Below are 6,042 nucleotides of genomic sequence, written 5' to 3'. Positions count from 1 at the left end.
CATCATACCAGGGAACAAAGGAAACATGTATTGCCGGGAACCTTTAGAAAGGGTATCTCTTGATATTTAAGGTCCAGTGACATGAATATTTAAGCGCAATACATATGTCATTGTTGTAACAGATTATTTTACGAGATATGCTGAAGCATATGAAGCAAACTGTAGCAGATACGCTGCTGGAAACATTGACATGCCGTTATGGTCTCCCCTTACAAAGACATACTGATCAGGGATCGCAATTTACCTCAGATTTGTTTATTCAATTGTGTAATAAATTACATATTGACAAGACAAGGATTTTTCCATTTCATCCCCAAAGTACCGGATTGGTCGAAAGATTCAATCAAACAACCGAGGAAATGATAAGTAAATTTGTGCATAAACACCGAAAGAAATGGGACTAATATTTACCTTACCTCATGATGGCTATTAGATTCTCAGTTCAAGTGTTTTCGTATGTTTCATATAAAATTCAGGAAGGCCCAAAAGTGAAATTTAAAGTTGTTCATGTGAACAGACTGAAATTTGTTCAAGGGAATATAAAAAAATGTTATCAACATTTATTTATACATATATATCTATATATATATTGATACCAGAACCAAAGTGGGCCATTGTGTTTTTATATTTTGTAGTATGAGTGATTTATTGAAAAACAGATTTTATCTACCCTTACCATTGTCTGTGGAATGAGATTTCCAGTTAGTGACAGCCTCCAAATTAACATCAGGGGTCCCATAGCAAGAAATATATAAAGCGTCACTGGTGCCTTTATTCAAAATCGTAAGTTTGATGGTTACCGGGTCAGGCAGCCTGAGAAATACCATGAGAAGTACACCAATCTCATTACAGAAAGAAATAACCGTGTGTGAGAAGGAAGAATATATACCAGACCTCCAATCCCTACTGATAAAACAAGACAGCTCACAGAATTTTTAGATGCCAGCATGCCAGAATTCTCCGACCTGTTTAATGTGGAACCAATGAGTCTACTATTGAAGAACCACAACTGGAAGTGTCATTCCCGCAGACCAGCTTTTTTCAAAACATCTAAAAAAGAAATGTCCCCAGTAAATTCACGAGACAATTTCTCTATTGACTTGAAACCACAGGAACCATCTGAATCTAATCTTATCTTAATTCGAACTCCACGCTTTTTATTTACCAGCACCTTTAGACTCCGTTACTACTATGACTGATAATCAGGAACCAACAAAACTGCATGTATCTGCTATAGAACACATTTTAGATTTATCCGTTACTACGACCATTGTATTAAACTAAGAAATTACCACCTCATCAAACACACAAGAATGTACAAAAGAACCAATTGTAACTAACTATGAGCTACCGTTGGATTTGTCTATGAAAATCACAACTAAATTGAACATTGAGATTCCTACAATACCGTTGACACCAATCATCGATTGATCTACACCTTCAAATATTTGGAATGTAAAACCCTGAGACGAACAACAATGAACATCTATGCCTAGACCCCAGTGTATTTATAAGTTGGGCCCCATCACAAGATAGAACACACATGTTAGCTAGCACCTTGAAGGAAAAGGTCAACCTCTGTAGATCTTCACAGAAAGCTAGGTTTGCTTGGTAAGTAGGTATATTTGTTAAAATGTTGGTCGTCAACTCATTTATTCACAACTTGGTGATGTTGTGGCATAGCGGTCAGTACTTGCTTTTTTTCTTCATTTAGTACTTTCTAACCTCTGATATATAGCTGACGTTCTATATAGCTAGCGCATTTTACTTAAGATTAGACAATAACTCACTCATTTAAGAAAATCTGCTATAAAATAAAATTACTTTCGTGCAAACCCCTTAGCAGTGATTTTGATTTCTGCCTTCATTTTGTAGAAATTTAAAACAAATAATTAGAAATAAAATTGAATATAAAAATTCTCTCCAGTCATCCATTTTTGTGGCAAGGTTTAGCTTTGATTATAGATTTTGCAACTTCTATTCATTTATTTTCATAAAGTCATTAGGTTTTTCTTTAATATTTTTATTACTAGAATGAAAATCAAAATAAATCAAGAGGGTATTTACAAAATGAAATTGAAAATAAAAATTCTCCCCAGTCATCAATTTTTGTCACGCGGTTTGGCTCTGATTGTAGAATGAGCAATGCGACTATCTTTCATTTAAATGAAAATATTTGGATACGAAAAATAATTAATATTCCCTCCACAAGAATATCCATCTCCTCACTCGTAAAGTCAGCTCGAGGTTTTCTCGGACTTTTTCGTTTGTATTTCCATTTATATTTTATGAAATACAAACTATCCTGGTACCTTTGATAACTATTTACACCACTGGGTCGATGCCACTGCTGGTGGACGTTTCGTCCCTGAGGTTATCACGAGCCCAGTAGTCAGCACTTCGGTGTTGACATGAATATCAATTATGTGGTCATTTTTATAAATTTCCTGTTTACAAAACTTTTTTTTTTCGAAAAACTAAGGATTTTCTTATCCCAGGCATAGATTACCTTAGCCGTATTTGGCACAACCTTTTGGAATTTTGAATCCTCAATGCTCTTCAACTTCGTACTTGTTTGGCTTGATAAATATTTTGATATGAGCGTCACTGATGAGTCTTATGCAGACGAAACGCGCGTCTGGCGTACTAAATTATAATCCTGGTACCTTTGATAACTATTAGTGTAGTGTAGTCATCGCCACCGCTGCACGTAAAAGCACCCTCGTGTTGGATTCCCCATAAGGGTTCTGTTGGAAGGAAACATTTTTGCCTTTACTCAACCGATCCCCATTTTCGATAGTCAGTTCGAATTTCCCGCCCTTCAAATGGCCGACCAACACTTTGAAGAGAATATCTGTTTTATTTTCTATTAAATTATTGTTATAGAAAAGCTCTGATGCATCTGGACGTCAAGCAAACAAATATCATCATTTTGAAGGTACAAATGCAACCTATCAATGACAGACATATGGTTTAGAATAAACATCAACTCACTGAATGCCATCTTAAGAAAAAAAGGTTAGATATTTTGTTACTCGAACTTCTAGTCAATTCGAAGTTAATGATGAATATGTTGGACAATGTCAATGGCCTTTGGATTTTCTGCATGAACATGTTAATCAGGTAAGCACAAATAAACAGGTGTATTAGAAAACAGGAAAATATACATTTAGGTAATATGCTTTGTAGTTTATTATTTTTACTAACAAGATGACATGACTGATTGCAGATCATGCATGTTGCATCACAACTTTTTTCCATTACTTTCTTCATTGTTTCCTGTACACATGCAACACGAGTGGAAAATGTTTGCACATATTATCTCTATTTATTTAGCATTGCACGCCTCTTATAAGATTTAAATTGACATCTAACAGACAATTATTAACTAAAATGTTTTGAAATGTTTTCTCAGCATCAACTGACATTTCAAAAAGAAATCGACGATATTGATATATTAAGGGTACATTACCACAGAAAAAACGAACATTTCATTTCGTCTGTTTGTCGTATGGCATTTGGGGAGAATCTAACTTAGGAGCAAACGTAAAGTTTTACTTTAATGTTAGATAAAAGAAAAATGAGAAAGTAAAACCGACAAGTCATCGTATAGATTATTCTCAGTACATGAGTAATCATCCGCCCGACAGCAAATGTTGTATTGGAATGGTTAAAAAAAATTAATTTGAAATATTCAGTAGATAAATATTATTTGATCTTAAAATGCTTTGCAACTTCCTTCGGGCAAAGTGGTCCTTGTACGATTTTAGATGTTGTAGGTTATATTTAGAACTCGTGGATGTATGTTTCACACTCAAGGATAATCATGGAAATGTTACCCATGTACTTGTTAAATATGTTCCCATCTTCAACTGTCGTTCAAAAAACTTAACAATAAGCAAACCGTTAAAAAAACAATATTTTAAAGGTACTTTGACGCAGTAATACGACTTTTGCGTGCTTGTCATTTGGCATATACATCTAAGCTAAGAAACGTGCAAAATTAATCAATTTTAATGTCAAATTTAAGATGAAAGTTGAATTATCTGGGTTTTCTTACTAAGTAGTACTTAATGAATGTTGTTCAAGAACTTCTGCTGTATTAAAACATGTGTGTTATATAAGCATGTTTAATTAAATGAAATGCAACAGTCAACCTGCTTCTGATACACATATGGTTGTAAATAGATAGAAAATAATAATGATTAAATTACCTCAACTTGGCGGTCATTGTTCACCATTCCGTGCCTCATGAAAACCGTCTAACACCAGCAAATCGAAACATTAAAATACATTTTGACATCGCATACCAACAGATAAAAAGCAAACATTGTATATTCATCTACGGCTTGTTCTCCGATTTCTATTCTTACTCACCTTATTAATTAAAAGAAGACATAAGTTATTTTGAATGTGGATAGCTACCCAATGCAATGACAAATAGACATATAATCGTAAACTAATATCCGTAATTCCTAACAATGATGCAGTTTTTACCAAGAGGACAATCACATCTCATAAATAGATACAAAAAACAAAACAAATGAGAACACCACGACAATGAAAATAAATAATAAAAAACAATCTATTCCATGATTTACAACATAGGAACGATGATATTGAAATAGTGGTGAATAAATAACAAATGAACCAACAAAAGAGCTCACAACGAACCAGAATAACTAGAATGACACAAGGAAATTAACCAATCGTAGAGTTGTTTAAATAATTGAATAGTATGTTAATATCTATTTTCACTGTACAGAAAAAATACATATATAATAAAAGAGAAAATCCATGTGCAAAGATACTTATTCCTACTAGTTATGAAGTTGGCAATATAGTTTATCCATAGATATAATAGTCAACTCAATGCAGTATACAAAAGTCTTTGCTCATAATACAAGATCTAGTGATCTTTTGAACCTGTTATAAATTTAAACCTGGAAACTCAATACAATTTTTCAAGTCATATTCCCATTTATTATGAATAATGTCCATATACCACAATAACAAGCATCAGTCGACATTTCCTGCAATAAAATTGTGTTTAACAACAACTGTCTACAATGTTGAATTGTTTTATTCTTGTAGCTCACTAAGTATCCAGCAGACATGAACTTTTCACATCAATTACGTTGCATGGCAATAAATAATCATTTAAAGGAGAAAGTAATAACATTATAAGATACTTTTAAGTGTTAAGTTTCCCTCCTTTTATATCATCATTTTACTGCTACGCAACACTTTGTAAATTTTTCATGTTAAATTCATTTCTGGTTTCTAGGATGATGTAATAAAAATATGTTAAGCATTTTTTGTATAAAACGCTTAGTTTTGAATAAAGTTAGAACTTACATGATAAGATAAAGATAAGAAGTTAGCAATATCCTTTACCTCTACTTTCCGCTATATAGATGATGTTCTTTCACTAAATAATTCAAAATTTGGTGACTATGTCGAACGCATCTATCCAATTAAACTAGAGATAAAGGATACAACAGATACAGTTAAGTCGGCCTCATATCTTGACTTAAATCTAGAAATTTACAATGAGGGTCGATTGAAAACAAAACTTTACGACAAAAGAGATGATTTCAGCTTTCCAATTTTGAACTTTCTATTTCTAAGTAGCAACATTCCAGCAGCACCTGCATACGGTGTATATAACTCCCAATTGATACGATATTCACGTGATTGCATTTCCTATCATGATTTTCTTGATAGAGGGTTGTTGCTCACAAGGAAGCTATTAAATCAAGAGTTCCAAATGGTGAAGTTGAAATCATCTCTTCGTAAATTTTAAGGACGCCATCACGAGTTGGTTGACCGTTATGGAATAACCCTTTCACAAATGATATCGGACATGTTCCTTACGTCGTAACTACATTGTACAATCCCCTTCCCTTTCATGGATGTGACCTACCGAATTAGACTATTTACCGGATTTGTTATCTCATAAGCAACACGATGGGTGCCACATGTGGAGCAGGACCTGCTTACCCTTCCGGAGCACCTGAGATCACCCCTAGTTTTTGTTGG

This window comes from Mytilus edulis, chromosome 10, assembly GCF_963676685.1.
Source record: "Mytilus edulis chromosome 10, xbMytEdul2.2, whole genome shotgun sequence".
Classification (NCBI taxonomy): Eukaryota; Metazoa; Mollusca; class Bivalvia; order Mytilida; family Mytilidae; genus Mytilus; species Mytilus edulis.
This window is presented reverse-complemented; position numbering follows the sequence as displayed.